The 15,811-nt window shown below is 28.9% G+C and overlaps 1 long non-coding RNA gene across 1 annotated transcript; it reads right to left on the bottom strand.

Annotated features, from left to right (window-relative positions):
• Positions 1–2,515: 2,515 nt before the first annotated feature.
• On the bottom strand, positions 2,516–5,392 carry LOC145951814 (uncharacterized). Its single transcript, XR_014429747.1, has 3 exons — positions 5,293–5,392; positions 5,116–5,199; positions 2,516–3,531 (listed from the first exon to the last, which is right to left on the bottom strand). It is a non-coding gene; the product is annotated as an uncharacterized LOC145951814 (long non-coding RNA).
• Positions 5,393–15,811: the final 10,419 nt, after the last annotated feature.

Raw genomic sequence — 15,811 nt, 5'->3', positions numbered from 1 at the left:
TCTTAGGAGTAGTTTCCCTATTTCATTAGTTTTAATATTTCCTAATATTTCATGACTAGTCTCTTTATTCAGATGGGATTATGATCTAGTACTATTATAAATAAAGGTTAGGGGTTTATGTTTTATAATCTTACGAAAGTAAAACATCACAATATACACATGAGAATATTATTCAGTGTAGTGAAAAATATCCAATAATATCCTGATTATATCTTTGAATAATTTAGAGTGTCTTAGAGATTATCTCTTGGGACTAATTTCCCTATAATGTGTTTTGTAATATTTAATTATTTCTTTCTTTAATTAGGATTATGATCTAGCATTAGTATATTTAAGCATTAGTGCGTTATATTTTATCATATGTAACACATCAAAATACACAAGACAATAAGTCTTTATTCTCTCAAAGAGGTCCAGGATGAGGTAAATTGGGTTGTAACAGTCCACATATCCTTATTATGGCCTGTGACATATCTACCTAATAGTCACTTTCAACTGCACAAGTTTCAGAAAGTTAAGTTGGACTTAAACCACCTAGCTCAGTATCACATATTTGTCAAAACCGCTTCCCCCTCTAAACCAACCTCATCAGAGTTTCAATCTTCTTCTCATTCATAAAATAAATTATGTTTCAGAGATAATACTTATTTTATATGTATGTACCAATATTTTTTTAATATAAAAATTAACCATTTTTTCTATGAGAATTATTTAATATATATAAAGCAATATTTACTTATTATTTAATATTTTATTTTATTAATTTAAAATAAGTAAATTCGTGTTAAAATATTAGTATATGTAGAGCTGTTTGTGTGTGAAGTCAAGTGTGAGTGAGAAGCAAGGTTTAAGAAGTGGTGGTATGGTCCTACTTGCCTCTTTGGGCCAATGCAGAGGATAGTAAAAACAAATGCCACAGGATCGGAGTTTAGAGAAAGGTTTTCCATCAACCAAGTACACAAAATTAATCAATGAATGTTAGTGATAATAAATCAGCGAGTGCAACATATGCCATAATTGATAATGTAATGTCACTTCCACAACTGGCAATTTTGTTCTCCTGCTTCCAATCAATAATACACTGCATGCATTGCTTATTAAAAGATGCTACAATAATTATCATTGTAAATTATCAATCAAGATTTTGATTACCAAGAAGCTAGGGATAATCCTCTTCTCCAAGTTGTACGCTACAACTAGAGGATATTCAGCAATATCTTCTATAAAGTACAATAAACACTACATGGCCAGTGGCATGCCTAATGTGTAACTATACAACAGTCACACACATCAACAACATCACAAGACAAAATTGATCACAAACAAAAAGGAAAGTCAACAAAAATTACAGAATAAAACAGAACATGGAGAGGAACTTACAGCAATGTTGCGGGCTTTATCATTGACCCATTCTCCAGTCTTAAGTTTTTTTGTCTTTTCCACTAATTCCCAAGCAGTAGGGGGACGATTTAGCTCCTTCGCCTATATAAATTTAAATATTGCAATTCAACCAATCAATTATATGAAATTGAACTAAATATAAATAAAAAAAATGAAATAAACTTACCAATTTTTCAAAGTGGGCTCCTGCAGATATGGAGCCACCAGTGTAAGCTGTTGCTCCATTCTCTACAGCCCGATTCCCTTTAGCAGTATTACTTTTGTTTTGGAATTTTCTTTTCAACACCCCTCTTATTGGTTGTCTTGTATCGATCTTCCCCACAAATCTTGCAATTTGTTCTATTTGAATTTTCTTTGTAATACAACATACAACCTTTTGGGCAACAATCAATTTTCAAACAACCCAAACCCAATTTTCGCACCGATTTTTTAGCTTGATAAAAATTATTGACCATTTCATTGTCTTTTGGCATCGTCTGACCCATAAGTTCGACCATTCGATTAAAACACCCTTCTGACATATTATAATCAGATTTTAAGCTTAAAACTGCCAAAGAAGCTGATAATTTTGAATGATTCTCACATCCATCCCATAATGGTGCTTGTGCAGCTGCAAGCATATCAAAGAATTCTTGAGCTTCAGGATTTGGATTCTCCTCCATGTAGTCTGGCCCATGTTCTATGCGTTGGCCGATTGAAGGTCCAGCATGATCCATGACCAGTTGCTCATAAGGATTCAACTCTTCCCTTTGCTCACCACTCCCATAGTATGAACCTTCAACCACCACTTGAGGAATTTCTGGCTCCAACTCACCGTGATTTGTCCACCAATAATAATTAGGCATGAATCCTTTGTCATTAACATGCCACAAAACTTCTTTCACAGTCCTGAAAGTCTTACATTTGCATTTGACACATGGACATCTCGTGACATTGCCTTGGTTATGAAATTTGTCCTGACTAGTAACAAACTCTAGGAACTCAGCTACTCCGTTTACAAACTCAACCTTCAAACGTTTAGTAGCATCCAATCTATTATACATCCACCTTCGATTCTCGGGAATTTCCATTGATGCAAACTACCTACAACTTATCATAAGTTGAAACTTAATAATAGAGTCAAAATAATGAGTTTAGACCCTATGTACTTGAAATTCAAGTATGAAAAGTGAATACAAACTCCACTGACTACTAAAATTGGCTAAACTAATATATATACAAAAAAAACTATACACACGAGCACGGTTGTACGAGCCAAAACGATAATATAGCCCCCAAAAAGTTAATAAGGCATTTCAATAACGATAAAATTTAGGTGAAATTACTTTTCATTAGAGCTTCGTCTTAATACCTTTAAATTGGTGTTGTCGTTTTATATCAACCTTCGTTCGATGAGTGATTATTTTGATTAAAAAATATAACAAAAAAAAAACTCAATTACTTTCTATACAATTAAGTAGTAATTAAGTAGTAATACAACAAATGAAGTTTTGTAAAAAAGGAACGAAAGCAACAAGATGGGAACAAGAAATTAAGTAATTGTAATGATAACAACTACTTTTAAAGGCCCTTTCACTTTTAAGTAAAAAGTGAACTAACAACCCAAAAAATAAAACAATTCAACGGGCCTGGACAGCAAAGCTAAAACTTCATGTTTATTGTTAGTTTCATGGATTGAAGATACAAGGAATCCTTGCTGGCTTACCAAATCTATGGGTTTTGTAGGGATTTTTTTTTTCATAATATTATACATTACGTGCCCAAAATCTAGACCCCACGCACATGCCCTTTTGTTTTCTTATGTGGCTCACTTGATTACATTTTTTTAAGAAATGTTTAAATTATACTTTTTATCTCTTAATTTAAAATCCTTTATATTTCTTCAATGATGAAATATATGTTACATTTGAATCTATTTTAATACAAATGATTTTCTTTTATAGTTTTTCCCCTCTCATTATTATTCTTTTAACAAATCAAAAGAAGCAATTCATATAAACATCAAGTCATTAGCTGAAGTTCCATTTATAAATTTGGTCTTTAGCACAATTCCACCTGAATGAAAAAAATGCCAAAACAGAACTTACCACAATCAAATGCAATCACAGGCTTTAATTTTATTTCTTCCACCTGTGCAACACACATACATACAAATCATAAGAGGATAAGTAGATAATTTGAATTCAAGTAAGTAAAACATAAGTTGCAAACTTAGAGTTCACACAAGCAGCAATTATTTTGTAATAGCAACGCAAATATAACTAAATGCACCATAATCATTAAATTGAATAAAGTAAGCTTACCAACTACCAGATATTTTCAATAAAATATGGATTGTTCAAAAACAAAAAGAAAAGAATCAGAGTACCACACACTTCTTAATTTACTTGCAGTTCCTTGGGAGGCATTCTTGTATGCTTGTTGTAAATAGACCTTTTAGAATTATGGGTTGAATAATATGTTTGGAGGAAACATTATTGAAACATGCTTCTAATAAAATGACTTATGCTGTCCTAGATGTTGATTCAGTTGGTTTTCTCCTGTTTTCAGGTCCTTGAGCGACTGATTTTAATACTTTTTATAAACATATTACCCAAAAACTAACAACCAAGAATTTTATATGACTGGGATATAGAACCGTTCATCGAAAGCAAACTGGATTGTAATTATGTTTGTCTCCTCAAATCAAGAAACCAGCTTAGCTTTTTTAATAAATGTGGCTAGTAACGAGAGCTGGGCACTTATCCACAAAATAACTTTGTTACACAACATGAAAAGTCTCAACTCTCAAAGTTCAAAACACCCTGTGTTTTCTATTACTCCTTGAAATAAAGTAAAATAATTCCCAAATATAACCAACAGGAGTCCCTTTAATTTAGATTAGCTTATACTGGTTACCCTTGAAAGTACATTATCCTGTTTTTTACAGCCCTCAGATATTTAAGCCTGAAGTATGCTAATATCTCCAAAGCATTTTAACATATACAATGTCAGTTCTTATATAAACTGAGCATAAAGGTTTCCATAGCTGAAGTCTATGAGGCACCGATACTTTAATTTATTTCACGTATCCGAAAACCAACTGAAAACATTATATTATAATATATTAAAATGACTTCTTATATAAACATTATGTTTGCAAAATAATCCCAATTTAGAGAACTACTTTACCTCTTTTTACTAGCTAAAGATTATGCTTTGCTGATTCATTGTCAATTTTTTTTATGTTGCTAAAAATGGTAAGTAGTAATTAAGTACATGTATCAACCTCAGAATATACCTAATATTTTTGTTTCCACCCCTAACTAATAATATATAAAGTAAAAGCTTCTATTACGAAAGGTACTTAAATCAAGAGATCCAATAAAAGAAACCAGATTTTTGTTAAGAGATAGCTGAGAGTAAAGTTTATAGAATAAAATCTCCAAATAGTTATTTTTAAAATCGTCATCTTCAATATTTCAACGCATGGGACTACACATATATTACACCTAATTAATAACAAAAAGGTAATCACATTACGTAATTGCGGAAGTTTAGGAGCAAACGCAATTAACAAGAATCAATTGCTTTGCATTAGATGGTGGCAGCAAGTGGTGGGGATCCAGGGGCACGCATTGAGAAAATTTCAATGCTATTGAAGAAGATAAAGGATTATCTTCAAACAGAAAATCTAGCCATTCTCAAAATTACACAATATAAGCATATAATTACCTCAATTTCCTTTGCTGCTTGCTCTCTAGAGATCTTCCGCTTTTGGAGAGAACGTTTTAGAAAACCAATGCAAAGGAAGAAACCCTAACAGAGAAAGAAAAATGAAACGTCCTCATTGCGAACGCTAGCGACGAAGAAACCACCGAAAATAACGAAGTGAAAGGAAAACCTCATTACCTTCACTTTATCCTTCAACCGCTGAGGCTTGGAGGACACCGAGTGAAAGGAAGTGAAACCCTATTTTGGTGAAAGTGAAAGGAAGCAGGGCCACTCTAAAATTAAAATACCTTCAACGTTTATTTGTTTTCACATTTTTTTTTTCTGTGTTTTTGATATTTTTAAAATATTTTAATATATTTAAATTTATACCTACAGTAAAATACTAGTAGGTAAATTAATTCTTTATGAGCATTATTTTTAATTTTAGTTTGTGCTTAATTTATTTTAAATAAATAAACATTTATTTTAAAATTTAATTTGAATCAAACATAATAAATTTTCTAATATTAAATTACAAGATAATAAAAATTATAAATAAAATCATAACAAATTTTCTAATATTAAATTTAGTATATATTAAAATTAATTAAATATTTATATTTAAGAAATTGTTACCGACTTTAGATATATATTTTAAAGTTTTTATTTTATTAAATTAATTAAAAGGTATTTATATTTTATCACTTTTTAATAAAATGAGTGAATCATAATGAATTAACTAAACTTTTATAATATATTTTGATTCAAAATAATTTTTTATCAATATGGTGGCTAAAAGTATTATAATAAATAATTAAATTAAAAAAATAAATCTTATAATGGTTATTGTTTAATGATGAAAAATTAAATATTATAATTATTTTACAATAAATTAAAATGAAAAGACTTTTTATAATCAAAATACACTTTTTGCAAATACTTACTTTCTCAAAGTTTAAGTCATGAGCTTCTTTATTATATATATATATACATTAGTTTCAATATTATGCTAAGGAATGAATCTGGCATGGTGGTAGTATCGTTGGCTCACAATGTAGACGTCCAAGGATCGAATCCTGATGTTGACATTTTAATAAAAAGTACCAGATCAATTGCAATTGCAATAAAAAAAAAAAAAATTTAGCGACCGAATTTTAATCGGTCGCTGTGGGAAAAGTTATTCGTATATTTTAGCTACCGAAATAAAATCAGTCGCTAAAAAAAATCAATATTTTGGATTAGTGACCGAATTGAATTCGGTCGCAATTTTTTTGATAATTTATTCAATATTGGTCGCTAATTCCGTCGCAAATTATATTTTCATGAAACACAAATAAAACAGCGACCGATTTAGCGACTGATTTTCTCGCTACCACTCTATTCGGTCGTTAATTCGGTCGCAAAATAGCGACGGAAAAATATCATTCGCTAAATCGGTCGCTATTGTAATCGGTCGCTAATTCGGTCGCAAAATAGCGACGGATAAATTTCAGTCGCTAATTTCGGTCGCTATTTTATATTTTTCTTGTAGTGTAATTTTTGCTAATTACATTTAGGACTCAAAAGTACCTATGTCAAACTTAGCTAATCGAATGGAATCATAAATCCCTATTTCATTCCACAAATCACCTTTAAACTTTTCAATTTTTTCTAACCAATTAGTGTGCCTATCTTTACTAGGAGGAAAAACTCTACAAACCATATGAGCATCTTTAAAGAAAAAAAATCTATTTTTTTTCAACATCAATTAGAGGATATTTTTCAACATTTTCAAGTAAGAGTGTATTCACATATTTCTTTTTCTTATGATTTCTATATGGGCCCAAGAAAGCATAAGAAACTTCATCCTCAAGAGAGAAAGGAATAAGTACTTGAGAATGGAAAAGCTTGGATCTTTCTTCTTCTATACCAGGAATTAATGGGGACAAACTTAATCCTATCTCTCATAGTTAGCTTACCCTTTTCGATCAATGGTGGGATTGAAGCTTGAATTTGGGGTGGTGTAGAGGATGTTGCAGGAATGAAATTAGAAGCAAAAGCAAAAATTGATGAAGAAACTATTCTCAAAAGTATAAATCAAGAGAAGTTTTCTTAAGAGATAAGAGAGTTTTGGATTCTTAAAGACGAGTATGAATGAGTAATTGTTAATAGGTATTCTAGAATTTATAGTGAGGAAATGGGCTTTTTCAAATGGTTTTGGATAAAAACTGATATCCAAAATTTAAAATTAAATATTAATATATTTTTTTTCCAAAAATCAAGGATAATCAACATTTCATTTTTAGAGAATATTTAACAAAATATTCTTTTAGCCGCAAGATCCTCGTTTGTTAAGATAAAATCATTTTTGATAAGATTTAAGATCAAGAGCATTTAATATATGGGGTCTTCACTCTCTGAGAATTTGTGTGAGAGAAGTTAGGGTATGTAAGAACGAAAAGGTATAAAATGATGAAAGAAATTGCTATGAAAAATACTTGACCTCATTAACATTGAGACATATTTTTAGGGAGCATCTGTTATCTATAAATTTTTGACCCATTCGAAAGAGAAGGTGTCAAAGGAAGATTAATCGAAGAAAGTTGAAAAAAGGGGACATCTAAGAGTTTAAAGGGGTGTATTGGATTAGGATTTTAAAAGATTTTTTTAGTTGAAAAAAATCCTATGAATTTTAAAAGATTTTGCAGGATTTTCATAACTTTTAAGACTTTGTAGGATTCTGCAAGATTTTAATGGATTCTGCAAGACTTTTAAGTAAGAGTTTAATGAATTTTGTGAGACTTTGCAGAATTTCGTGGATTTTTGACATACGATAAAAGTTCAAGATTTTTTTTTCATACATTCAAATTTAAAAAGAGTCCAAGACAAATTCTTTAAACTTTTAATTGCTTTCAATTATTCACTCGCGAAGAAATATTTTTAATACTATGTTAATTTCCTTTTAAAATAATTGTTGACTCATAAAAGGAGGAAGGATAATAGTAATAAACTCAAGGGAGGAAGAGAGATCATTGTTTTTATGCTGAGAGGGTTATTTCCCCAACTAAGATCTATTCTCATTTCATTTTACTCATAGAAACCCTAACCCAAACTTATATTATATATATATATATATATATATATATATATATTCTAATAAATCTAAATTGATTATAATGTTTTGAAGATCTACAATTAATTATAAAGATCATGATATCAATTTCAGCTTTCACCTTCCCCTTTTCTTGACCCGTGTTATAAAAATATTATTGCTTAAAAGTTGAAATTTCAAGTATTTTCTTTGTTATATATATGAGGAACAAACCCATATCAATAGAACAAAATAAAAGCAAGTTAATTAAAGAGAACAGAGAGAAAAATAGAGCAAGTCAATAGCACTGTCATTTACTTACTAGAGTTTCACCAAATAGAAGAATGAAATGAGAACAATAGTACAGTATTATATATGAGTAGTAATGCAATATTTAGTAGAGAAAAAAAATGGAGAAGAAAAAAGCATAGAAAAAAAAAAGAGATGAAAAACTCACTTGAAAATTCTTGAAGCACTTAAAAAGTCATTTCAAACAATCCTCCAAAATATGATGGGTTTGGAGGGGATTATTTTATGAAATTGGTATTTATAGATATTACTAAAAAGTCCTTCAAAATTCGTCTAATACAACAATCATTTAATATCCTTATATTTTTTAATACCAATGGATTATTTTTAAGTTGTAAAAAGTCTTAAATGAATACCAATGAATTTTAATGAACTCTTTAAAAAATCTTGAAAATCCATATTGAATACCACTGAATTATTTTTAAGTGACATAAAACCTTGATTAAATACTAACAAACTTTTTTACTTAAAAAAATTCTTTTAAAATTCTATGAAATCCTAAACCAATACACCTTCCTTATAAATTCTTAAAGCACATGAAAAGTCACTTCAAACAATCTTTCAAATTCTGATGGGTTTGGATATGATTGTTTTATGAATTTGGTATTTATACATACTACTAAAATGTCCTTCGAAATTTATCTAATACAACAATCCTTTTAAATCTTTATATTTTTAAATATCAATGGATTGTTTTTAAGTTGTAAAAAGTCTCAAATGAATACCAATGAATTTTAATAGACTCTTTAAAAAATCTTGAAAATTCATATTGAATACTACTAGATTATTTTTAAGTGACATAAAATCCTGATTAAATACCAACGAACTTATTTTTTACTTAAAAAAAATCTTTTAAAATCTTATGAAATTCTAAACCAATACATCCCCTAAAATAATAAAAGACAAAAAATTTTGATTACATAAAAAATTTAGAAGTTAGGACAATTATTGTCAGTTTTAGAAATTATTAAGGTCGCACATATGTATAGTCCATATTTAATTGCCGTTGTAATATTTTTCTTTCACTACTCGAATTTGGATCTTGATTGAGGATAAAAACACTTTACACAAATTTATTCTGTATTATTTTTTATTTTAATGTAATATAATTTTACTTTCTTTAATTTAGTTATAATTTCTTGATTCTAATGATATAATTTCTTCAATATTCATATTGATCAATATATCATTATTGAAATTATTAAAATTAATCTAAGTGAGCAAAGTTTTACAATAATTATCAAATTATTCATGAAAATCGTCATTTATTAATGGAACATTATTTATTAGTAAAAACATATTTAAATTAAAAACTAATAAATAATTAATTTGAATATAAAGAATCTACTTAACGAAATGCATCGTAAACAAATACAAACACGTTTTCTCTTCTTCTTGAAATTGACAGTCATTATCTGTGAGGTGTTAGTGTTAACAAATAATTGTGCATGTATTTTTACCACCTAACAATGGTTAACCAAGTCCTTTATTTATTTATCTCTACCAAAAAAGGAGTTCTTTATTTATAAAAAGGTTATTTCGACGTCTGTACAATTAGTTATAATATTATGATACGATGATACCATTTTGAAATTTGCATGTTTTTTCGCCGCTGAGGAGAAATCTTCAATATACTTCATGTTATACAATGTATTCAAAATCTATTTTTCGAGTATTTCTTATTAGTTTAATCCTTTCATACTATTCAGCTTTTGTATTATAAATATTCCACATCTTTGAATATTCTATACATGAATTTTTTTTTTCTATAAAGATGAGACATAACATCACTATAGAGTAAAACATCCTACCAATATTAACACCCAAAGGCTATCAATCAATTCTATACATAAATTTAAACATACATTCATGATAGAATTATGATATTCGATATCATCAAATAGTCTTCTCTCGCATATTCCAAAATACACTCAATAATATGTTAAAATTTTCCCAATTCGCTGCTGTAATTACTTTGTAAATTTTATTTTATATAGGAATTTCTTTTCTTCGAGTCAAATCTTAAACCAATAAATTAATTTTTTTTAATTTCTCTTATTTTTCTAAAAAATATTTATTTATTTGAACCCGTTTTTCATAATTTTTTTCTCAATATTTCTTCGCATTTTTAATTCAAATAATATTTTTGTTTATAAACAGATTCAGAAATAATCAAATTACAACGTAGTCAGGGAAAATTTTACTTTTTGATAGGAATTAGGAAGTCAGCGTAAATATATTACAATCTTCTAAACTCTAATCGTTTTGCATAGAGAATAATTTACGGAATTCATTTTCTCTCTCGTTAGAAATTGCAATTGTGTTACCATCACCTCATGTCATAAGAAACAATATGCCTTATTTTAACCTTTTCTTTTTGGTTTTATACCTTTAATAATATTTTTTTAGAAAGTTGTTGTGTTAAACACTAATAACAAAACTAATTTTGCAAAATTAATATTTCTTTTATTTACGTAAAATAATCTAAAAAGACATTTATTTTGAAACAGAAAGAGCCATATCTGGGTAACAGATGCTGTCGTTTACGTGGGGAGAGTGACCGAGTGAGGCCATTACTCGTGATGGGAGTGAGTGCACAAAAGTGATTGCTTGGCCATTACTCCACAACACAGTAGAAATGCATATACGTATTATGGAGAGAGAGAAAAAGTGTGTGATTGAGAAGAACTCGTGGAAGGAGCATAATGAATCGAAAAGTGAATAGATGAGACGTGGTGAATGATTATGTCACAGTTCACAGGTAAGACTACTAGACTAGGTTGCTATATGTTCCACTAATATATTGTTCAACTTAATTTGAATTAGCATTATGATTAGTTTCACGCACCCTTTTCGCCTGAGCAATATTACAAACATCAATATATTTGTTCTCCCAGAATCAACAGATACCCTGATATCATAATGGTATTTTCAACTTGATGTGTTAATTAATTTAGGGTTTGTTTTAATTATAATTATGGTACACACTCAATCACCCATGGTATATATAGACATGTATTTTTTTTTCCACTATTTGTACGGACATGGAAGAAGATCGGACACGACAGGTATAATGCCGAATCAATATTCCAATAATCTCATTCAACGTTACTAGGGTTCCTTGTTTTATTTGGAGAAGTGTCAATCCTGTTTCCATGCCATGATTGTAAGACATAAAATCAATCGCATGCTTAATCCTTGTTTTTTTTTTTTTTACTTTGAAGTGGATTAATTATTCATTTGGTTCTTATTTTATTCAAACTTTACTGTTTTAACTTTATGTGTAAGGTGGCGTACCTACGGTGACAATTGGAGCTCAAACATTTTGATTTACTTAAACATCTAACGATCACTGAACCAACATGAAGTACAAATGTGAATTAAATTTATATTAGGTTTAGTTTAAAGAGCCCGGGTCAAACTTTAAAAAGTCCAGACCAGACTTTAAAGAGTTCAGATCATAGATTCATGTTTAAAGTCTAGTCCATTTTCATTCCTAGTTTCCATTTCTTATTGTTATGACTATTGTTGTAGGTGAGACTCATTAAGATCTTGATGATGCTTAATCTTTGTTTTGGGAGTGCTCTAATAGAATCTATGATAATGGGACTTAGACTAGGGATATTCTTTGTTAATTCATATGATAGAGTAATATTTAGTTTACACTTCTACCTAGGTATGGAGTTTAAGTATTTGTTATATGAGACTCTTTATCTTATTTTAGAAATTTTACTTGATTAATTATGCAAGTTATTTAGAGATTTTTATATCCTTATTACAAAAAATTAATTATACATATATGTAGGGTAGGGGGTGTCACAGTTGCAAAAGTTTATATTGCTAAATAAAGTATGGATCAAATTAATGTTGTTACGGAGAATCAAAATAATTTTTGACAACATTAACACTAATGACTAATTGTTGGGCTAAAGGGGTCAACTTAGTGAAACCATGACAAGCCATAAATATCTAACAATAGAAACAGGTCTAGAATTACACATAAAAATTAAAACAAAACAAAGTAATGAAAATCAACAAAAAAAAAATTGAAAGTCAACTATGAAGTGAATATCTAACTAAGAGAACATATAACATGAAAAACAATACCAAATGAATTTTAAAGAATACACCCATAGAACATCATTTCATATTAAATTTCCTATTTTATGTAATTTTTTTTGTATTTTTAAAAATATCAAAAATAGTATAAAAAATTGAAAAAGTCATCTAAACGATAGAATTTAGCAAATTTCAACTCAAAATCACATTTTACCTTTGGAGATCAATTAATTTCAACACAAAGAAAAAAATTTTAGAAGTGTCTATGTGCAAATATTACATAAAACCACAACAAAACTCAAGTAAACTATTAGAATGTGTTAGTATTCACAAAAAGAATTCAATAAATAGTTAATAGGCATGATAAAATCAAGATACAATGACATGAGTTCCTTGCAACAACTTCCTTTCATAGCATTACTGAATCACTATAAAGATTTTCCCTTAGATTTGTTATATAGGGAACAACCTAAGTCATTCTACTTGAAGACATAAATCAATATGATATGAATTTATGACATATTTGTTAGATAAGAGATTCATAAACATAATCAATATTAATTGTAGAATTAAGAATGCAAAACAAAATTTATAGAAATCAAAAGAATTCCAAATGAAATTAAAATGCATCAATTCAAAATTTCAATCCTTGTGACGAAATTGTCATAGTTCAAAATGTAATTCAAATTCAATCATCCTAAATTAATTTTCATTAAATTCAATAACAGTGAACAATTGATTTAGGAGATTTTAGATCTAGATTTAGATCCAAAACACACTTCAATTTAGATCTGAATCTAGTACAAATGTAGTTCATAATCATGAAAAACAAAAATTAGATCTAGGAAAGAGAAGAAGACAAGGTGAAGAATTCATACGGTAAAATTAAAATGGAACTTGAATTTTACTACTATTCATGGAATCTCGAATTGATACATCTCCACCAAGATGTTGCAATTAATTTATAGAGAGAATGTAGAGAGAGAGAGAGAGAGAGAGAAAGAGAGAAATTTGCGAAAGAGAGGGGGGGTTTAGAGAAACTTGCAAAGGAATAAACTATAAATTTGAAAAATGAGCAAAAGTGTATAAAACAAGTCTCTCAGCACCTATTAATAGACTAAATTAGTGTGTCTAATTGGAATAATAACATGCCCATTCCACTAATCACCTAATAACAAGATTAAGCTACTTCTAAAATAATTCCCTAAAGAAAATTCAACACAAAATGTTGAGGAAAAAAATTGTGGAAATTTGTGGACCTTGAGACATACAAACTAGCTAAAACTCCCAACAAAGAAGTTGTAGATCTATATCTTAGATTTCCAACGGCACCAAGAATGTTTGATTTTGAGTTTGATAGCTAAAGATACGATATGCTCAATGTTGGTCAAGCTTAAGATGAAGACATGATCCTAGTGGGTTTTGATGATCACAAATGAGCCTCTGAGAGATAATCGTGCAACTTGCAGTTTATTTTGTGTTTTGAATCTCTAGGTGAATAAGAGTGCAAGTAGTATATTGTCTTGTGTGTTTTTAAGATTTGTTGCTTGTGTAATTTATGCTTGGTAAGTAACTTAGCATTTTATCACTATCTAGATGCTAATTGATGACTTAGATTAATGTTAAGATTAACTTGTAAAAATAAATGATATAAAAAATTGAGATATTAAGTTTTCACTTAAGATAATCAAGTATTTCAAGTAATAATCAATTATTTGTTCTATTTTTTAGTTACTTGAAGAACAATTGTTGTAATAATTGATTATTCATCAAAATAAACAATTATTTTAGAAACAAGCCTTTGGAATAATCAATTATTGTTCAAAATAATTGATTAAATTATTCTTGGTTAATTTTCATAATTGCTAAGGATTAAATAATCAATTATTTCAGTTAGAAAACTTATATATATCATTATTCACACCTTGGACAAAGGACTTAGAACTTTTGAATCTTTATGATATCATTTTACAAAAAACACTCTCTGTAACATATTTCTTTCAACAAGAGAGGGTTTTTTGACCTTTGTGGTAACTTCAAAAAAGTTTCAAAAATTGAGTTGATCATCATCTTCATAGGGTACAAGGCTAAGTTACATGGTTGATTCAACTTTTCTAATCTTTTTAGTTAATAAGGTGAATTCGTTCCATTAATTCTTTATTTTTGTAGTTATTTTATTTAAGTTTCTTAAGAGGAGAGAATCTTGTACTAGGGTGCTATAAGTAGGTGCTTCTTGGGGTTCAAGAAGTAGTTTCTTTAATAGTGTAGAAGTGTATTGTATGTGGTATTATGATTGTAAATCTTCTGACTTTAAAGATTAATGAAAAATCTCAATTGAGTTGATTAGGGATTGGATGTAGGTCACAAGTGGATGTGGCCGAACTAATATAAAATTAGTTATGCATTCTTCTCTCTCCCTACTCTTGAATTCATATTCTTGCATTTCTGTTTTCATGCTTATTGTATGCATTGTTAGGCATGTTCATTGCATTAAGAATTGAATGAATCTAGACTTGTATTAAATCTAAACTAAGTATCTTATCCAAAAGTTATACGTCAACAGACTTCTTTGGAAAAATTTAGAACAGTTTTGAAAACCAAGAAAGTTGCGCAAGAAACTCTCAAAAACCAATTCATTCCCCCTCCCTCTTGGTTAGACTATCTTTTCTAACACTCAAGACAATATGTCAAAGTCGGCAAACATTATGAAAATTAACTAGAAATTAGAATTAAAACCAATACAGACTACTAAAACAAATATCAACCAATTCATTAAATTAAGACACTTATAAATATGAAATAAGCCAATAGTAATGCACTAAAAGATCTATCAATTATGTACTATCAGTATATCATTAACAAACTGAATGTGGTTATAGCCACCCTAATTTTTGATGAGTTTCATAAGTTTGTTGTCTATACCCTATCACCATCAAGGGTGGCAAAGCCTATATAAGATTTCTTGATCTAATTATCAATCTCTGCAAAGCTCATAAAATTCATTTTTTTCTCTAGATGAATTTCGCTAAGCCACATTTAGAAATCAGGGTGGTAAAGCAATGCAACAGTAGTATTTACATCAAATTCCTCATGCCTTTTCATTTTGATTTATGTGTCTAAGTTAAGGGTATAAGCGGGTTGGGTTGGGCCGAGTTTGGAAAAATCTGTTTTCCAACCTAATCAAAATTTAAGGGATTGGGTTGGGTCGGATTTGTGTATTTTTTTTAAAAACCTAACCCTGTAACACCCCAATTTTTTTAAAAAAAGGTATTTTTGTAA

Source organism: Cajanus cajan, chromosome 9, assembly GCF_000230855.2.
Source record: "Cajanus cajan strain Asha chromosome 9, NIPB_CcT2T_4, whole genome shotgun sequence".
NCBI lineage: Eukaryota > Viridiplantae > Streptophyta > Magnoliopsida > Fabales > Fabaceae > Cajanus > Cajanus cajan.
The sequence above is the reverse complement of the archived record's forward strand: the minus strand, read 5'-3'. Positions and strand labels throughout refer to the sequence as shown.